We start from the raw sequence: 21,862 nt of genomic DNA, 5'->3' as shown, positions 1-21,862 counted from the left end.
GGGGGGAGAGATCGGTCTCACTACCTCCCAGACACAGACACAGACACTTACCCTGCCAGAAGAAGCTGCCAGGCCCTCCAAGCACCACCCGCCCACTCTGCAAGAATACAGACAGCTGGCATGAGTGACCGTGCCCACACATACGCAACCAACATGGGCAACTGTGCCCAGCAACCCCCACCAAGTGTCAAGAGCACACTGCCCCCTCAGCACAGCCAATAGCAACACAAGGAGCGTGAGGCGCATCTAAGCTCACCCTCCAACTCCAAAATCCGGTGCCACCCCCCCCCCGCCCCGTGCCCACCCCCTCCCTGGTCCCCAACCTCCTCCCTTGAACTCCACCCCTTTCTGTTCAGAGGCACTGTACCCACGCGATGCCCACTGGGTCAAACTCTTCCGAGTTAACCGAGGGGTGGGGGAGGATTCCGGTCGGGAACAGGACTCAGTAATTCCGGATTTGGGAGCGTCAGCGCTCCCGTGCCCAACGTTGCACTCCACTACGGTGGGGGGGGTCCCAACGTAGGCTGGCACTGGATGGGGTTAAGAGTGCCAAGCAGTCAGTCCAAGCTGGGCAGCGTGGCATCGGCCATTGTGGTGGGCGAGGGCGAACGCTCGTGCCTCGCTTGGAACTTGGTGCACCTTTCACCGTCTCCTCCCTCACCCACCAAGATACCAGCCGTGGCACCCAGCGTGGTAAGCAAGGAAGGGAAAGTGGGCACCAGCACAGTCAAGAAGAGCAGAAAACGCTGCCACTCTTACCTCCGTCAGGTCAGCGCTGAACCCGCCTTGGCAGTACCCGTGGCCAGCTGGCGAATGTTGATCTGTTCAAACATCAAGAGCACTAAATGACACTAACTCTCACACACAACAGGGGTCACCCTGCCACTCCGAGCTCTGGAACGCTGTGAGAAAGGGATCCAGCGCCACGTACGGGAAGCTGGCAGCCGAGGGGCATGCTGGGAATAGTTGCCAACTGAACCTGCAGCCTCCGTTCAGCAATGCCCCACTCCACTCGGTAGGGCAGGGGCAGAGGGGAATCAAACCCCACCCAGGGACTGGGTGCACACACACACGCACACAAGCTCCGAGCCACTCCCGACAACAGCTTGGCCAAGCACCCGGGAGGGAGGGACAGGGCTCGAAGCCCTCCCCACGAGGAGGGGCGAATTCGGAGATGCCAACATTGCAATGCCAAAGAGCATAGGGGTGGCACAGGGGCTCACACTGCTGCCTCACAGCGCCAGGGACCCGGGTTCGATTCCCGGCTCGGGTCACTGTCTGTGTGGAGGCTGCACATTCTCCCCGTGTCTGCGTGGGTTTTCTCCGGGTGCTCCAGTTTCCTCCCACAGTCCAAAGATGTGCAGGTTAGGTGGATTGGCCATGCTAAATTGTCCCTTAGTGTCCAAAGATGTGTAGGTTAGGGTGGATTGGCCATGCTAAATTGTCCCTTAGTGTCCAAAGATGTGTAGGTTAGGGTGGATTGGCCATGCTAAATTGTCCCTTAGTGTCCAAAGATGTGTAGGTTAGGGTGGATTGGCCATGCTAAATTGTCCCTTAGTGTCCAAAGATGTGTAGGTTAGGGTGGATTGGCCATGCTAAATTGTCCCTTAGTGTCCAAAGATGTGTAGGTTAGGGTGGATTGGCCATGCTAAATTGCCCCTTAGTGCCCAAAGATGTGTAGGTTAGGGGGATTGGCCATGTAAAATTGTCCCTTAGTGTCCAAAGATGTGTAGGTTAGGGTGGATTGGCCATGCTAAATTGTCCCTTAGTGTCCAAAGATGTGTAGGTTAGGGTGGATTGGCCACGCTAAATTGTCCCTTAGTGCCCAAAGATGTGTAGGTTAGGGTGGATTGGCCACGCTAAATTGTCCCTTAGTGCCCAAAGATGTGTAGGTTAGGGGGATTGGCCATGCTAAATTGCCCCTTACTGTCCAAAGATGTGTAGGTTAGGGGGATTGGCCATGCTAAATTGCCCCTTAGTGTCCAAAGATGTGCAGGTTAGAGTGGATTGGCCATGCTAAATTGTCCCTTAGTGTCCAAAGATGTGTAGGTTAGGGTGGATTGGCCACGCTAAGTTGTCCCTTAGTGTCCAAAGATGTGTAGGTTAGGGGGATTGGCCATGCTAAATTGTCCCTTAGTGTCCAAAGATGTGTAGGTTAGGTGGATTGGCCATGCTAAATTGTCCCTTAGTGTCCAATGATGTGTAGGTTAGGTGGATTGGCCATGCTAAATTGTCCCTTAGTGTCCAAAGATGTGTAGGTTAGGTGGATTGGCCATGCTAAATTGTCCCTTAGTGTCCAAAGATGTGTAGGTTAGGGGGATTGGCCATGCTAAATTGTCCCTTAGTGTCCAAAGATGTGTAGGTTAGGGGGGATTGGCCATGCTAAATTGCCCCTTAGTGTCCAAAGATGTGTAGGTTAGGGTGGATTGGCCATGCTAAATTGTCCCTTAGTGCCCAAAGATGTGTAGGTTAGGGTGGATTGGCCATGCTAAATTGCCCCTTAGTGCCCAAAGATGTGTAGGTTAGGGGGATTGGCCATGCTAAATTGTCCCTTAGTGTCCAAAGATGTGTAGGTTAGGGGGATTGGCCATGCTAAATTGCCCCTTAGTGTCCAAAGATGTGCAGGTTAGAGTGGATTGGCCATGCTAAATTGTCCCTTAGTGTCCAATGATGTGTAGGTTAGGTGGATTGGCCATGCTAAATTGTCCCTTAGTGTCCAAAGATGTGTAGGTTAGGTGGATTGGCCATGCTAAATTGTCCCTTAGTGTCCAAAGATGTGTAGGTTAGGGTGGATTGGCCATGCTAAGTTGTCCCTTAGTGTCCAAAGATGTGTAGGTTAGGGGGATTGGCCATGCTAAATTGTCCCTTAGTGTCCAAAGATGTGTAGGTTAGGTGGATTGGCCATGCTAAATTGTCCCTTAGTGTCCAAAGATGTGTAGGTTAGGGTGGATTGGCCATGCTAAATTGTCCCTTAGTGTCCAAAGATGTGTAGGTTAGGGTGGATTGGCCATGCTAAATTGTCCCTTAGTGTCCAAAGATGTGTAGGTTAGGGTGGATTGGCCATGCTAAATTGTCCCTTAGTGTCCAAAGATGTGTAGGTTAGGGTGGATTGGCCATGCTAAATTGTCCCTTAGTGTCAGGGGGATTAGCAGGGTGAGTGAGTGGGGTAATAGGGTCTGGGTGGGATTGTTATAAGTGCAGGTTCGATAGGCTGGGGTGGCCTCTCTCTGCAATGTTGGGATTGTAGGACTTTGTGGTTGGGGGGTGTCCAGACGGGCATCGAGAGGGCACTTACGCAAGGCAACACTTACTTGTCCGACATGGCGCGTACTCCAACACCACGCTGAAGTTCCTGAGAGACAGGTAGCAGGTCCCCACCGGCTCCCGCAGCTGCTCGGTGCCTTTCCACTTGTAGCGAGGGGCGCAGGCCTGGAAAGAAACAGCGAGAGGGGTCGAGGGCAACGCTCGGAGGGGAGGAGGAAAAGTCGCAAGGTTCGCCAGCTCAATCCCAGGCTGCTAAATGGAGTGATTGAACTGTTACTAGCGAGGGGGCATTACAAATCATCCTGTGTGTTTCAGGTCTTGAAGCAGCAATTCTAGAGGGGACACAGGGGGCACGCTGGTCAGCGCCACTGCCTCACAGTGCCAGGGGGCACGCTGGTCAGCGCCACCGCCTCACAGTGCCAGGGGGCACGCTGGTCAGCGCCACTGCCTCACAGTGCCAGGGGGCACGCCGGTCAGCGCCACCGCCTCACAGTGCCAGGGGGCACGCCGGTCAGCGCCACCGCCTCACAGTGCCAGGGGGCACGCTGGTCAGCGCCACCGCCTCACAGTGCCAGGGGGCACGCTGGTCAGCACCACTGCCTCACAGTGCCAGGGGGCACGCTGGTCAGCACCACTGCCTCACAGTGCCAGGGGGCACGCTGGTCAGCGCCACCGCCTCACAGTGCCAGGGGGCACGCTGGTCAGCGCCACTGCCTCACAGTGCCAGGGGGCACGCTGGTCAGTGCCACTGCCTCACGGTGCCAGGGGGCACGCTGGTTAGCACCGCCACCTCACAGTGCCAGGGGGCACGCTGGTCAGCGCCACCACCTCACAGTGCCAGGGGGCACGCTGGTCAGCGCCACCGCCTCACAGTGCCAGGGGGCACGCTGGTCAGTGCCACCGCCTCACAGTGCCAGGGGGCACGCTGGTCAGCGCCACCGCCTCACAGTGCCAGGGGATGAAGGGGCTGCAGAAGGACTGGGACAGGTTAGGAGAGTGGGCAAAGAACTGGCTGATGGAATACAGTGTGGAAAAGTGGGAGGTTCTGCACTTTGGAAGGAGGGATAGAGGCATTGACTATTTTCTAAATGGGAAAATGCTTCGGAAATCAGAAACACCAAAGGGACTTGGGAGTCCTTGTTCAAGATAGCCTCAAGGTTAACGTGCAGGTTCAGTCGGCAGTTAGGAAGGCAAATGCAATGTTAGCATTCATTTCGAGAGAATACAAGAGCAGGGATGTACTTCTGAGGCTGTATAAATCTCTGGTCAGACCCCATTTGGAATATTGTGAACAGTTTTTGGGCCCTGTATCTAAGGAAGGATGTGCTGGGCCTTGGAAAGGATCCAGAGGAGGTTCACAAGAATGATCCCTGGAATGAAGAGCTTGTTGTGTGAGGAATGGGTTGAGGATTCTGGGTCTGTACTCACTGGAGTTTAGAAGGGGGGGATCTTATTGAAACTTACAGGATACTGCGAGGGCCCTGGATAGAGTGGACGTGGAGAGGATGTTTCCACGTGTAGGAAAAACTAGAACCAGAGAGGGCACAAACTCAGGCTAAAGGGACAGGGACGAGGAGGAATTTCTTCAACCAGAGAGTGGGGGAATCTTTGCCACAGAGGAGGCCGGGTCATTGAGTGTCTTTAAGACAGAGATAGATCGGTTCCTGATTAATAAGGGGATCCGGGGAAAAGAATGGGGGATGAGAAAAATATCAGCCATGATTGAATGGGGGAGCAGATGGGCCGAGTGGCCTCATTCTGCTCCTATGTCTTATGGTCTCATACATTCCAGGAAAAGCTCCTCCTCTGTCACACTGTTAGCAGTTTGGTGAGCAGAATCAATACGCAGATTGGAGTCACCCAGAGTAACTTATATCCTTACCGCACGCACCTCTAATTCCCTGCTTGGTGCCATCCCCAACCTCACTGCTTTGTGCTCTGAACACAACTCCCACGAGTGTTTCATACCCCTGGGGGTTCCGCCCACACAGATCCCACATCATCCAGGCGAACCCCCCCAACTTTCCATCTACCTTTCCCGAATATTCAATCCCTCCGGATGTGGGCAACGCCACAGCTCAGTGACGATCACTGATCGCTGTGCAGATTTGGGCCAGTGTCTGCGGGAGCGCGCGCATTCTCCCCGTGCCTGCGTGGGTTTTCTCCGGGCGCTCCGGTTTCCTCCCGCACCCCAAAGATTAGGCTGATTGGTGTAACAAACCGTCCCTAAAATTAGTTTCTTTGCCTCGAGTTTCTGTCCTCACTTAGCCTCTGTCTGACTTACTGCATCGATTCTCATTTCACCCCCGACCCACCGCATTTTAAACCCTCACTAATACACACCCCTCTCCCCCAGGACTGCTGTCCTGCCCACGTACGGGCTGTCCGATTTGGACAGGTCCCACTCCCACACAACCTGTCCCGATGCCCCAGGAATCAGAATTCCACCCCCCCCCTCTCTCGCACCATTCCCCCCGCCCCAAAACTCACCTTAACCACCCTGACATTCCCACACTGTAAGAAGTCTCGCGCCAGTCCAACCTGTAAACCCACAAGCTTTCGGAAACGCTGTTCCTTCATCAGACATCTCCACGTCATTCCAACCCTGACCAACACAGGTAGCGATCCTGAGATTACTACCCTACAGGTCCAACTGAATAGTGTAACTTCTAACTCCCTGGACTGATGTCCAATAACAATCCTGGAACTCCCTCCCTAACAGCACTGTGGGTGTACCTACACCACATGGACTGACTGATGTCCAATAACAATCCCGGAACTCCCTCCCTAACAGCACTGTGGGTGTATCTACACCACACGGACTGACTGATGTCCAATAACAATCCTGGAACTCCCTCCCTAACAGCACTGTGGGTGTACCTACACCACACGGACTGACTGATGTCCAATAACAATCCTGGAACTCCCTCCCTAACAGCACTGTGGGTGTACCTACACCACATGGACTGACTAATGTCCAATCACAATCCTGGAACTCCCTCCCTAACAGCACTGTGGGTGTACCTACACCACATGGACTGACTGATGTCCAATAACAATCCTGGAACTCCCTCCCTAACAGCACTGTGGGTGTACCTACACCACATGGACTGACTGATGTCCAATCACAATCCTGGAACTCCCTCCCTAACAGCACTGTGGGTGTACCTACACCACACGGACTGACTGATGTCCAATAACAATCCTGGAACTCCCTCCCTAACAGCACTGTGGGTGTACCTACACCACACGGACTGACTGATGTCCAATAACAATCCTGGAACCCCCTCCCTAACAGCACTGTGGGTGTACCTACACCACATGGACTGACTGATGTCCAATAACAATCCCGGAACTCCCTCCCTAACAGCACTGTGGGTGTACCTACACCACACGGACTGAGTGATGTCCAATAACAATCCTGGAACTCCCTCCCTAACAGCACTGTGGGTGTACCTACACCACACGGACTGAGTGATGTCCAATAACAATCCCGGAACTCCCTCCCTAACAGCACTGTGGGTGTACCTACACCACACGGGGACTGACTGATGTCCAATCACAATCCTGGAACTCCCTCCCTAACAGCACTGTGGGTGTACCTACACCACACGGACTGACTGATGTTCAATAACAATCCTGGAACTCCCTCCCTAACAGCACAGTGGGGTTGAGAAGGCAGCTCACCACCACGTTCTCACGGGGCAATTAGAGACGGGCAATAAACGCTGGCTTAGTCAGCGAGTGACTGACGGAGGCATTAGTCCGGAGACCCCTGGGGGAGGTGCAGTGAACCTCTGCCCCCGCTGCACACAGTGTTTGCCCGCTCAGGAGTACAGCCCCTCTGATACACTGACAAAGGCGAGACAGCGTGAGAGAGCGGACACGATGGGAGAGAGCGTGCCAAAAACAAAGGGTGGAAAAGAGTCATGCCACACTGGCACAGAATCAGACTACCCACAGTGCCAGCACCCCTGGAGAGACAGACACCCTCAGGCCCCCCAGATTTTGCCTGCTGGAGCAGGAAGCAGTTTGTCCATTGCATGCGGTGACTGCATTCACTCAAGCGTTATACAACGAGAGGGCCTCTTGCTGCTAATAGAAGGCAGATGACTTTAACTGCTGGCTCAGACAGCGGAAAAATTCAGAACAAAGTAAGCAAGACCGGAATCAGTTTCATACTAACATCACAACTGGATCTATTCCAAATACCAGGGCCCAGAAACTGCAATTAAACCAAAGGATTAGAGTGCCTCTGAACCCTTACAGACCCATTCCCCCTCCCCAACCAGTACTGTACCCCAGTGTTATACAGCGACAGACCCGTCCCCCTGTACCCCAGTGTTATACAGCGACAGAGCCGTCCCCCTGTACCCCAGTGTTATACAGCGACAGACCCGTCCCCCTGTACCCCAGTGTTATACAGCGACAGAGCCGTTCCCCCTGTACCCCAGTGTTATACAGCGACAGACCCGTCCCCCTGTACCCCAGTGTTATACAGCGACAGAGCCGTCCCCCTGTACCCCAGTGTTATACAGCGACAGAGCCGTCCCCCTGTACCCCAGTGTTATACAGCGACAGACCCGTCCCCCTGTACCCCAGTGTTATACAGAGACAGACCCGTCCCCCTGTACCCCAGTGTTATACAGTGACAGACCCGTCCCCACCAGTACTGTACCCCAGTGTTATACAGTGACAGACCCGTCCCCCTGTACCCCAGTGTTATACAGAGACAGACCCGTCCCCCTGTACCCCAGTGTTATACAGCGACAGACCCGTCCCCCTGTACCCCAGTGTTATACAGAGACAGACCCGTCCCCCTGCACCCCAGTGTTATACAGCGACAGACCCGTCCCCACCAGTACTGTACCCCAGTGTTATACAGCGACAGACCCGTCCCCACCAGTACTGTACCCCAGTGTTATACAGCGACAGACCCGTCCCCCTGTACCCCAGTGTTATACAGTGACAGACCCGTCCCCCTGTACCCCAGTGTTATACAGCGACAGACCCGTCCCCCTGTACCCCAGTGTTATACAGCGACAGACCCGTCCCCTTGTACCCCAGTGTTATACAGAGACAGACCCGTCCCCCTGTACCCCAGTGTTATACAGCGACAGACCCGTCCCCTTGTACCCCAGTGTTATACAGAGACAGACCCGTCCCCTTGTACCCCAGTGTTATACAGCGACAGACCCGTCCCCTTGTACCCCAGTGTTATACAGAGACAGACCCGTCCCCCTGTACCCCAGTGTTATACAGAGACAGACCCGTCCCCTTGTACCCCAGTGTTATACAGAGACAGACCCGTCCCCTTGTACCCCAGTGTTATACAGAGACAGACCCGTCCCCACCAGTACTGTACCCCAGTGTTATACAGAGACAGACCCGTCCCCACCAGTACTGTACCCCAGTGTTATACAGCGACAGACCCGTCCCCCTGTACCCCAGTGTTATACAGCGACAGACCCGTCCCCACCAGTACTGTACCCCAGTGTTATACAGCGACAGACCCGTCCCCACCAGTACTGTACCCCAGTGTTATACAGCGACAGACCCGTCCCCACCAGTACTGTACCCCAGTGTTATACAGCGACAGACCCGTCCCCCTGTACCCCAGTGTTATACAGTGACAGACCCGTCCCCACCAGTACTGTACCCCAGTGTTATACAGCGACAGACCCGTCCCCACCAGTACTGTACCCTAGTGTTATGGGAGATGTGGAAGTTTAAGTGGAAGAAATGTACTTTTTGCGTGCCTTCCACGAGCGAAGGGAATTGTGAAGCTTCCCCGGGATGAACGTTACTCTTGTGTATCGGAATCACATTGGCAATGTTAGGAGATACAACTCAGAAAGCAGAATGTGGAAACAGCAGCTATCTGTTTGAGTGACGCTGGTTTGAGCCAGAAATATTGACGCAGAATTCACTGCCAAACTGGTGACAGAAATGGTCTGAGGGCCCGAGTCCCAACAGTTACAAAACCCCCAAGCCGTCACCCCTCGTCACAGTGTCAGCCCTGCTCACGGCAGCAGGCAGCACGGTCAAACACTCTGCAATCTGTCCACCTCTCTCCCTCTGCTCCGTCTCCCACCCACATTCCAACCAGGGGCAAGAGTCTTCGCCACCAGTCCATCACACCATGGCGGATGTGACTGGAGCCTCCGGCCTGTCCCGGAGGAACTTCCAATCCCTTTCTCATCCATAACCCCTCTCCCAATCCCTTCCAACTGCTCAAGAGACTCAGCCTCCACTTAAAGGAAGGCAGCTCCAGAGGAAAGGTTTTAAGTTTTATTTATTAGTGTCACATTAACACTGCAATGAAGTTACTGTGAAAATCCCCTAATCGCCATTGTCCTGGTTGGGTACACTGAGGGGCAATTTAGCCTGGTCAATCCACCCTAACCTACACATCTTTGGACACTAAGGGGCAATTTAGCATGGCCAATCCACCCTAACCTACACATCTTTGGACACTAAGGGACAATTTAGCCTGGCCAATCCACCCTAACCTACACATCTTTGGATACTAAGGGACAATTTAGCATGGCCAATCCCCCTAACCTGCACATCTTTGGACACTAAGGGGCAATTTAGCATGGCCAATCCCCCTAACCAGCACATCTTTGGACACTAAGGGGCAATTTAGCATGGCCAATCCACCCTAACTAGCACATCTTTGGACACTAAGGGGCAATTTAGCATGGCCAATCCACCCTAACCTACACATCTTTGGACACTAAAGGACAATTTAGCCTGGCCAATCCACCCTAACCTACACATCTTTGGATACTAAGGGACAATTTAGCATGGCCAATCCCCCTAACCTACACATCTTTGGACACTAAGGGACAATTTAACATGGCCAATCCACCCTAACCTGCACATCTTTGGACACTAAGGGACAATTTAGCATGGCCAATCCACCCTAACCTACACATCTTTGGACACTAAGGGGCAATTTAGCATGGCCAATCCACCTAACCTGCACGTATTTCAGACTGTGGGGTTAAATTGGAGCACCTGGAGGAAACCCACGCAGACATGGGGAGAATGTGCACAGTCATCCGAGGCAGGAATTGAACCCGGGACCCTGGCGCTGCGAGGCAGCAGTGCTAACCCACTGTGCCACCCAACTCTTGTGAGAACGAAATCATCCTCATCTTGGTCTTAACTGGACAGCCTCTTTATTTCCTTTGTAAGCACAGTTCCCAGCGGACTTCAGACTAATGCGGTGTGAAGCTCAGGTGCTGGGACTGGGCGATGCTTCCCTTCCAAGCCTGGGAAAACGCCCCCCCCACCACCACCACACCGCGAACAAAACGGAACTCACCAGAATGGTGTGATTGTACGAACGGAGCGTGGCCCCAAACCACTGGTTCGATTTCAGCTCCAGCACTTCCGTCTCATTGTACAAACGGTTCCCTGCGGAGAAGAACGCATCGCCATCAACGCCGTGCGCAAGAGGCCAGCCTCCACAACAGCCTCGCTACCCCCTCCGTCGAACAAATCCCCCCACCTCCACTGAGTGGCCAGATTTCATTCAGAAAATCCTCACGTGATCCGGGGAATCGTTCGAGGAACGATGCCTGGGGAGGATTACAATCAAGACTCGAAGCAGGAGACGGCCATTCAATGCTGCTCTATCACCCAATTCAATATCCCATCTTCCCCCCCACTTCCCAAATCCTTTGATCCCCTTCGCCTCCAAAAACAGACAACATTTTGGCCTCAACTACTTTCCAAGGTAGCGAATTCAACAGGCTGTCCATTCTCTGGGCAAAGAGATTTCGAAACTCCAGTGAATATAATCCTAACCCACTTAGACCTGCCAACCCAGGAATCAGCCTGGTTAACCCTCGCTGTACTCCCTCTAAAACAAGGAACATCCTTCCTCCGATAAGGACCCCACCAGGAATAACGGATGTGTAGAGTATCGGGCTAACGGTAGGACTCTGAATAGTGTGGATGAACAGAGGGATCTAGGTGTATGTGTACATAGATCCCTGAAAGTTGGGAATCAAGTAGATAGGGTTGTTAGGAAGGCATACGGTGTCTTGGCGTTTATTGGTAGGGGGATTGAATTTAGGAGTCGCAGTGTCATGTTGCAACTGTACACAACTCTGGTGCGGCCGCACTTGGGAGTATTGTGTGCAGTTCTGGTCCCCACATTATAGGAAGGATGTGGAGGCTTTGGAGAGGGTGCAGAGGAGGTTTACCAGGATGTTGCCTGGTATGGAGGGAAGGTCCTATGAGGAGAGGCTGAGGGATTTGAGGTTGTTTTCGTTAGAAAGAAGGCGGCTAAGAGGGGATCTTATTGAAACATATAAGATGATTAGAGGTTTAGATAGGGTGGACAGTGATAGCCTTTTTCCTCGGATGGAGAAAGCTAGCACGGATTGGCGGTTGGTGACTAGTGGAGTGCCCCAGGGGTCGGTGCTGGGGCCTCAGCTATTTACCATTTATATAGATGATCTGGAGGAGGGAACCGAGTGTAGAGTGTCGAAATTTGCTGATGACACCAAGATTGGGGGAACGGCAAATTGTGCGGAGGGTGTGGAGAGTCTACAGAAGGATCTAGATAGGCTGGGCGAATGGGCCAGGAAATGGCAAATGGAATTTAATGTTGGCAAGTGCGAGGTGGTCCACTTTGGTAGGAATAATGGTAGGAAGGACTATTACTTACGTGGCGAAAAACTGCAGCAGGCGACGGTGCAGAGGGACCTCGGGGTCCTTGTGCACGAGTTGCAAAAACCCAGCCTGCAGGTGCAGCAGGTGGTCAGGAAGGCGAATGGGATGCTGGCCTTCATAGCGAGGGGGATTGAATATAAAAGTAGGGAGGTCTTGCTGCGGCTGTATAGGGCATTGGTGAGGCCGCAGCTGGAGTACTGTGTGCAGTTTTGGGCGCCGCACTTACGCAAGGATATTTTGGTCTTGGAGGGAGTGCAGAGGAGGTTTACTAGGCTGATACCGGAGTTGAGGGGATTGAGCTATGAGGAGAGGCTGAATAAACTAGGCTTGTACTCGTTAGAGTTTAGAAGAATGAGGGGAGATCTCATTGAGACGTATAAGATGATGAATGGGATGGATAGGATAGAGGTGGAGAGACTCTTCCCGCTCAGAAAGGACAGTAGGACTAGGGGGCACAGCCTCAAGATAAAGGGGAGGCAGTTTAGAACGGAGTTGAGGAGGAACTTCTTCACTCAAAGGGTGGTGAATCTCTGGAATTCTCTGCCCGTTGAAGTGGTGGAGGCTGCCTCGCTAAATATATTTAAGACGCGGGTTGATGGGTTTTTGATAAGAGAGGGGATTAAGGGTTATGGGGAGAGGGCGGGAAAGTGGAACTGAGCCACGACAGATCAGCCATGATCTTATTGAATGGCGGGGCAGGCTCGAAGGGCTAGATGGCCTACTCCTGCTCCTATTTCTTATGTTCTTATTTTTTCTTATGTTCTTAAATTAAGGGGTGGTAGTTATAGGACGGATGTCAGGGGTAGGTTCTTTACCCAGAGGGTGGTGGGGGAATGGAATGCCCTGCCTGCTGCAGTTGTAGATGCGCCTAGTTTGGGGGCGTTTAAGAGATCCGTGGATAGGTTTATGGATGGAAAGGGATTGGTTTAGGTTAGAGGGTCATTGTTTTTTAACTGGTGGGCGCAACATCGTGGGCCGAAGGGCCTGTTCTGCGCTGTAATGTTCTATGTTCTAAAACTGCACACATTAATCCAGGTGTAGCCTCACCAACACCCTGTACAATTGCAGCAAAACATCCCTATCCCTGTATTCAAACCCTCTCGCTATGGAGACCATTTGCCTTCTTTACTGCTTACTTTCAGCGACAACGCCACCCAGATCTCATCGCACATTCCCCCCCTCCAAATTTATTTATTTGTCATAAGTAACACTGCAATGGAGTTACTGTGAAAATCTCCCTAGTCGCCACACTCCTGTGCGGGTTCCGCCGAGGGAGAATTTAGCACGGGCCAACGCACCCCAATGTCTGTGGGAGGAAATCCGGAGCAAAGACACGGGCAGAGAACATGCAGACTCTGCACAGACAGTGGGCCAAACTGGGGAAAGGAAGCCGGGTCCCTGGCGCTGTGAAGCAGTGCCAACCACTGTGCCACCCACTCACTCAGCTCCTCCAAAAGCAAGCTGAGGCATCTCTGCATCTCATCATAATTTGTTTTTTTAACATGTTTGGGGGGGAACTGGTGAATTTGGGCCTTTGTGTGAGTTTATTGTATATTTTAAATATTTTGTTCAGAGTACAAGTCCTTTAAGAGTAACTTAGACAGGCACATGAGTGGGTTGGAGATGGGTGGATATAGGAGATTGTTTTAAATAAGGGTAATTAGCATTGGGGCGTTCCTGGTAAGGTAAATGGATATGGTACAATAATAATTTTTTTTCCCCTTTTCATTCACAGGTTTTAAGTCGGTCCGCCTTGTTGTCCAACGAGGGGCATACACGCGATGGGTCGTACTTGGGCTGCTCTTGGTTGTTCGAGATTGGCCTAGTGTTTCATGTCGTTAGTGTGTGCTTAAACTGGACCAGATACTGGGCAAGACAACAGCTCAGTGACTATCACTGATTGCTGTGCAGACACATGGATTTGGGTCGGTGTCTGCGGGAGTTGGCGCATTCTCCCCGTGCTTGCGTGGGTTTCCTCCGGGTGCTCCGGTTTCCTCCCACACCCCAAAGATGTGCTGTTAGGCTGATTGGTGTAACAAATTGTCCCTAAATTAGTCTCCCCTCAATGTGGATGGCCATAAAACATTAGATAGAGGTCGTGGGTGGAGAGGGGGGACTGGTGGTGTTGAGATGGCGACGTGGGCTCGTTGGGCCTGTTTCCCGGGCTGATTTTGTTCTTTGTTCCTTAAACTGAGTGTCTCGCTTGGCCATTTCAGAGAGCAATTGAGAGTCACCCACATTGCTGTGACTCTGGAGTCACATGTAGGCCAGACCGGGTAAGGATGGCAGATTTCCTTCCCTAAAAAGGGAACCAGATGGGTTTTTACGACACTAGTTTCATCAGTAGATTCTTAACTCCAGATTTCTTTTATTGAATTCAAATTCTCCCATCTGCCGTGGTGGGATTCGAACCCAGAACATTACCCCGGGTCCCTGGATTACTAATCTAGTGACAATACCACTTCGCCACCACCTCCATAAGTTTAAGTTTAGTTATTAGTGTCACAAGTAGGCTTACGTTAACACCGCAATGGAGTTACTGTGACAATCCCCCAGTCGCCACACTCCTGTGCGGGTTACACCGAGGGAGAATTTAGCACGGCCAATCCACCCTAACCAGCACGTCTTTTGGACTGTGGGAGGAAACCGGAGCAAACCCACGCAGACATGGGGAGAATGCGCAAACTCCACACAGATAGACAGTGACCCGAGCTGGGAATCGAACCCAGGTCCCTGGCATGGTGAGGCAGCAGTGCCAACCCACTGTGCCACGGCAGACGGTGGAGTTAAGAATCTACTGATGAAACCATTGTCGGAAAAACCCATCTGGTTCCCTTTAGGGAAGGAAATCTGCCGTCCTTACCCCGGTCTGGCCTACATGTGACTCACAGCAATGTGGGTGGCTCTCAACTGCCCTCCAAGGGCAATTAGGGATGGACAATAAATGCTGGACCGAGCCAGAGACACCCACAAATGGCCCCAGAACTCCATCATCGTGCTCAGACAGCTCGGTAAATTAGCTGGCCTGTTCTGTCCCACAGACACAAAAGCATGAACTTTTCCCTCTCTCCACAGAGGGTGGGTCTTTTTTGAAATGAGGTAAACCTGGGGTCCTTTGTTCCCCACTCCCCGATGTCAGACAGGTCAGAAGAGTAGGTGCCCTGTCACAGGTCTGCACCAGACACAATGCCGTGTGGCATGGCTCAGATGCAGACACTCAGCAAATATTGCTACCAATGACGACACAATCAAGGGTACAACCAAACCAGGAGCAAACAAATGGAATGACCCTTGTCGGGAGCGCACACACTCATGCCACATGGCTATCTGCCATTCGATTCACATTTTTGCCTCTGAACGTTTGCTTCCATTTATTGTCCCCACGTATTGGGATACAGTGAAAAGTATTGTTTCCTGCACACTATACAGACAAAGCATACCATTCATAGAGTACACAGGGGAGCAGAAAAGGAGAGGGTGCAGAATGTAGTGTTACAGTTACAGATAGGGTGTAGAGAAAGATCAACTTAATATTTGATTTGATTTATTATTGTCACATGTATTAGGAAAGAGTGAAAAGTATTGTTTCTTGCACACTATACAAAGCATACCATTCATAGAGTACACAGGGGATTAGGAAAGGAGAGGGTGCAGAATGTAGTGTTACAGTCACAGGGTGTAGAGAAAGATCAACTTAATATTTGATTTGATTTATTATTGTCACATGTATTAGGATAGAGTGAAAAGTATTGTTTCTTGCACACTATACAAAGCATACCATTCATAGAGTACACAGGGGATTAGGAAAGGAGAGGGTGCAGAATGTAGTGTTACAGTCATAGGGTGTAGAGAAAGATCAACTTAATATTTGATTTGATTTATTATTGTCACATGTATTGGGATACAGTGAAAAGTATTGTTTCTTGCGCACTATACAAAGCATACCATTCATAGAGTACACAGGGGAGAAGGAAAGGAGAGGGTGCAGAATGTAGTGTTACAGTCACAGGGTGTAGAGAAAGATCAGCTTAATATTTGATTTGATTTATTATTGTCCCATGTATTGGGATACAGTGAAAAGTATTGTTTCTTGCGCACTATACAGGCAAAGCATACCATTCATAGAGTACACACGGGAGAAGGAAAGGAGAGGGTGCAGAATATAGTGTTACAGTCATAGTTAGGGTAGAGAGAAAGATTAGCTTAATATTTGATTTATTATTGTCACGTGTATTGGGATACAGTGAAAAGTATTGTTTCTTGAGCACTATACAGACAAAGCATACCATTCATAGAGTACATAGGGGAGAAGGAAAGGAGAGGGTACAGAATGTAGTGTTACAGTTACAGATAGGGTGTAGAGAAAGATCAGCTTAATATTTGATTTGATTTATTATTGTCACATGTATTGGGATACAGTGAAAAGTATTGTTTCTTGCGCGCTATATAGACAAGGCATACCCTTCGTAGAGAAGGAAAGGAGAGAGCGCAGAATATAGCGTTGCAGTCACAGCTAGGGTTTGGATAAAGATCGGCTTAATATTTAATTTGATGTATTATTGTCATGTGTTGGGATAGAGCGAAAAAAGTGTTGTTTGCGTGCTCTACAGACAAAGCATACTGTTCATAGAGTACACAGGGGAGAAGGAAAGGCGAGGGTGCAGAATAGCTAGGGTGTAGAGAAAGAGCAGCTTAATATCTGGTACGTCCATTCAAAAGTCTGACAGCAGCAGGGAAGAAGCTGTTCTCAAGTCAGTCGGTACGGGACCTCAGTTTTGTATCTTTTCCCCGATGGAAGAGAGAATGTCCGGGGTGTGTGTGGGGTCCTTAATTATGCCGGCTGCTTTTCCCCGAGGCAGTGGGAAGTGTAGACAGAGTCAGTGGATGGGAGGCTGATGGATTGGGCTACATTCACAACCCTCTGTAGCTCCTTGCAGTCTTGGGCAGAGCAGGAGCCCAGACCAAGCTGTGATACAACCAGAAAGAATGCTTTCTGTGGGGCATCTGTAAAAGTTAGAGAGAGTTGTAGCGGACATACTTTTACTGGGAAGTCTTACCCGCTGTTACCAGAACAAAATGCACCTCCCCCCCCCCACCCCACCGTCAGGCCAAACTCACGTGGGGGACGGGTACGTGGAGAGAAACTGCTATACCTCCCCCCAAGCTCCAAACAACAGAAACTTTCTACAGAAACGAGGCAGAGAGGACACATTATGGAAGGGTCATCTTCAGCCCAGTAGCACACGGGTCAGTAACCCTCACCAACACAAACATACACGCTGCCAATCAGCGCTCATTCTGCTAAAAGAAAGGAAGGCAACTTTCACATCAGCAGATCGATCCTGTTCGAGCATACGTGCTTGTCCCAGGGACAAAGAACCCAGTGTTTGACGACAATGCACACACTGAGACTCAAGAGCCGTGTTATGGAAAAGTCCCTGAAGTGACTGAACTCGAGATGATTGCAATCCAGGCCAAATTAGCTCATCTGGGCTGCGAGCGGTGATGCAATGTGCCGGGTGGGGGGGGGCGCATGGGGAGGGAGCAGTCGGCAACATGAGTAGAAGCAGCTGACGACAGCTAAACTAGCGGGACCCAGAAGCTCGGAGAGGCCGGACACTGGTCACAATACAAAAACGGAGAAATTCGACTGGCCGAGACTGGGGGGTCGAACGTCTCGGGGGCAGCGCGGTGGTTAGCATTGCTGCCCGGCAACAGCAGGGAGGCAACTGTAATTACAACCTTGACCCACTGTCTGTGTGGAGTCTGCACATTCTCCCCGTGTCAGCGTGGGTTTCCTCCGGGTGCTCCGGTTTCCCCCCCACAGTCCAAAGATGTGTAGGTTAGGGTGGATTGGCCATGCTAAATTGTCCCTTAGTGTCCAAAGATGTGTAGGTTAGGGTGGATTGGCCATGCTAAATAGCCTACACATCTTTGGACACTAAGGGACAATTTAGCATGGCCAATCCACCCTAACCTACACATCTTTGGACACTAAGGGACAGTTTAGCATGGCCAATCCACCCTAACCTACACATCTATGGACACTAAGGGACAATTTAGCATGGCCAATCCACCCTAACCTACACATCTTTGGACACTAAGGGGCAATTTAGCATGGCCAATTCCCTTAACCTACACATCTTTGGACACTAAGGGATAATTTAGCATGGCCAATCCATCTAACCTGCACATCTTTGGACACTAAGGGGCAATGTGGATTGGCTGTGCTAAATCCTCCCTCAGGTGTACCCGAACAGGAGTGTGGCAACTCGGGGATTTTCACAGTAACTTCATTGCAGTGTTAACGCAAGTCTACTTGTGACACTAATAAATAAACTGAAACTAAAATTTTAATCGAGCTGTGTGTGCTAGGTCACAGGAGGTGAGGTGGACAGAGCAACATGGCTTTGAAGGGGGTGGGGGGAGAAGGTGTGGTCACTGTCTGCTGTCGACGCCAACATATTCTTTTTAAAATCAACTCCCGGGACATGGGTATCGCTGCCTGGGCACCGTCTCCCACCCATCCTTAAACTGAGTGTCTCACGTGGCAATTTCAGAGGGCAGTTGAGAGTTAACCACATTGCTGTGGCTCTGGGGTCACATTTAGGCCAGACCGGGGTAAGGACGGCAGATTTCCTTCTCTAAAGGGAACCAGAAGGGTTTTTCAGACAATGGGTCATCAGTAGATTCTTAATCCCAGATTTTTTTTATTGAATTTAAATTCCACCATCTGCGGGATTCGAACCCGGGTCCCCCAGAGCATGAGCTGAGTGCTGTACCCCAGTGTTATACAGCGACAGACCCGTCCCCCTGTACCCCAGTGTTATACAGCGACAGACCCGTCCCACTGTACCCCAGTGTTATACAGGGACAGACCCGTCCCCCTGTACCCCAGTGTTATACAGTGACAGACCCGTCCCCCTGTACCCCAGTGTTATACAGCGACAGACCCGTCCCACTGTACCCCAGTGTTATACAGGGACAGACCCGTCCCCCTGTACCCCAGTGTTATACAGGGACAGACCCGTCCCCCTGTACCCCAGTGTTATACAGCGACAGACCCGTCCCCCTGTACCCCAGTGTTATACAGCGACAGACCCGTCCCCCTGTACCCCAGTGTTATACAGCGACAGACCCGTCCCCCTGTACCCCAGTGTTATACAGCGACAGACCCGTCCCCACCAGTACTGTACCCCAGTGTTATACAGCGACAGACCCGTCCCCCTGTACCCCAGTGTTATACAGCGACAGACCCGTCCCCCTGTACCCCAGTGTTATACAGCGACAGACCCGTCCCCCTGTACCCCAGTGTTATACAGCGACAGACCCGTCCCCCTGTACCCCAGTGTTATACAGCGACAGACCCGTCCCCCTGTACCCTAGTGTTATACAGCGACAGACCCGTCCCCCTGTACCCCAGTGTTATACAGCGACAGACCCGTCCCCCTGTACCCCAGTGTTATACAGCGACAGACCCGTCCCCCTGTACCCCAGTGTTATACAGCGACAGACCCGTCCCCCTGTACCCCAGTGTTATACAGCGACAGACCCGTCCCCCTGTACCCCAGTGTTATACAGCGACAGACCCGTCCCCCTGTACCCCAGTGTTATACAGCGACAGACCCGTCCCCACCAGTACTGTACCCCAGTGTTATACAGTGACAGACCCGTCCCCCTGTACCCCAGTGTTATACAGAGACAGACCCGTCCCCCTGTACCCCAGTGTTATACAGTGACAGACCCGTCCCCCTGTACCCCAGTGTTATACAGTGACAGACCCGTCCCCCTGTACCCCAGTGTTATACAGTGACAGACCCGTCCCCCTGTACCCCAGTGTTATACAGCGACAGACCCGTCCCCCTGTACCCCAGTGTTATACAGCGACAGACCCGTCCCCACCAGTACCATACCCCAGTGTTATACAGCGACAGACCCGTCCCCCTGTACCCCAGTGTTATACAGTGACAGACCCGTCCCCCTGTACCCCAGTGTTATACAGCGACAGACCCGTCCCCACCAGTACCGTACCCCAGTGTTATACAGCGACAGACCCGTCCCCCTGTACCCCAGTGTTATACAGTGACAGACCCGTCCCCCTGTACCCCAGTGTTATACAGAGACAGACCCGTCCCCCTGTACCCCAGTGTTATACAGCGACAGACCCGTCCCCCTGTACCCCAGTGTTATACAGCGACAGACCCGTCCCCCTGTACCCCAGTGTTATACAGCGACAGACCCGTCCCCCTGTACCCCAGTGTTATACAGCGACAGACCCGTCCCCCTGTACCCCAGTGTTATACAGAGACAGACCCGTCCCCCTGTACCCCAGTGTTATACAGCTACAGACCCGTCCCCCTGTACCCCAGTGTTATACAGAGACAGACCCGTCCCCCTGTACCCCAGTGTTATACAGCGACAGACCCGTCCCCCTGTACCCCAGTGTTATACAGCGACAGACCCGTCCCCCTGTACCCCAGTGTTATACAGAGACAGACCCGTCCCCCTGTACCCCAGTGTTATACAGAGACAGACCCGTCCCCCTGTACCCCAGTGTTATACAGCGACAGACCCGTCCCCCTGTACCCCAGTGTTATACAGCGACAGACCCGTCCCCCTGTACCCCAGTGTTATACAGCGACAGACCCGTCCCCCTGTACCCCAGTGTTATACAGCGACAGACCCGTCCCCCTGTACCCCAGTGTTATACAGCGACAGACCCGTCCCCCTGTACCCCAGTGTTATACAGCGACAGACCCGTCCCCTGTACCCCAGTGTTATACAGTGACAGACCCGTCCCCCTGTACCCCAGTGTTATACAGCGACAGACCCGTCCCCACCAGTACTGTACCCCAGTGTTATACAGCGACAGACCCGTCCCCACCAGTACTGTACCCCAGTGTTATACAGCGACAGACCCGTCCCCACCAGTACTGTACCCCAGTGTTATACAGCGACAGACCCGTCCCCCTGTACCCCAGTGTTATACAGTGACAGACCCGTCCCCCTGTACCCCAGTGTTATACAGAGACAGACCGGTCCCCCTGTACCCCAGTGTTATACAGCGACAGACCGGTCCCCCTGTACCCCAGTGTTATACAGCGACAGACCCGTCCCCCTGTACCCCAGTGTTATACAGCGACAGACCCGTCCCCTTGTACCCCAGTGTTATACAGAGACAGACCCGTCCCCCTGTACCCCAGTGTTATACAGCGACAGACCCGTCCCCCTGTACCCCAGTGTTATACAGAGACAGACCCGTCCCCCTGTACCCCAGTGTTATACAGCGACAGACCCGTCCCCACCAGTACTGTGCTGAGGATTGTTATTGGACATCAGTCAGTCCGTGGGGTGTAGGTACACCCACAGTGCTGTTAGGGAGGGAGTTCCAGGATTGTTATTGGCCATCAGTCAGTCCGTGTGGTGCAGGTACACCCACAGTGCTGTTAGGGAGGGAGTTCCAGGATTGTTATTGGACATCAGTCAGTCCGTGTGGTGTAGGTACACCCACAGTGCTGTTAGGGAGGGAGTTCCAGGATTGTTATTGGACATCAGTCAGTCCGTGTGGTGTAGGTACACCCACAGTGCTGTTAGGGAGGGGGTTCCAGGATTGTTATTGGATATCAGTGAGTCCGTGTGGTGTAGGTACACCCACAGTGCTGTTAGGGAGGGGGTTCCAGGATTGTTATTGGACATCAGTCAGTCCGTGTGATGTAGATACACCCACAGTGCTGTTAGGAGGGGGTTCCAGGATTGTTATTGGACATCAGTCAGTCCGTGTGTGTAGGTACACCCACAGTGCTGTTAGGGAGGGGGTTCCAGGATTGTTATTGGACATCAGTCAGTCCATGTGGTGTAGGTACACCCACTGCGCTGTTAGGGAGGGGGTTCCAGTGAGCATTCCCTC

The 21,862-nt window shown here is 52.1% G+C and overlaps 1 long non-coding RNA gene across 1 annotated transcript; it reads right to left on the bottom strand.

Annotated features, from left to right (window-relative positions):
• Positions 1–759: 759 nt before the first annotated feature.
• On the bottom strand, positions 760–10,692 carry LOC145340646 (uncharacterized). Its single transcript, XR_013886270.1, has 3 exons — positions 10,598–10,692; positions 3,312–3,429; positions 760–821 (listed from the first exon to the last, which is right to left on the bottom strand). It is a non-coding gene; the product is annotated as an uncharacterized LOC145340646 (long non-coding RNA).
• Between the last annotated feature and the right edge of the window lie 11,170 nt (positions 10,693–21,862).

This window comes from Carcharhinus amblyrhynchos, unplaced genomic scaffold (genome assembly GCF_965287045.1).
Source record: "Carcharhinus amblyrhynchos unplaced genomic scaffold, sCarAmb.v2.hapA chromosome_1245, whole genome shotgun sequence".
Taxonomy (NCBI): domain Eukaryota; kingdom Metazoa; phylum Chordata; class Chondrichthyes; order Carcharhiniformes; family Carcharhinidae; genus Carcharhinus; species Carcharhinus amblyrhynchos.
Note: the sequence above shows the minus strand (reverse complement) of the source record. Positions and strands in the feature narration are given on the sequence as shown.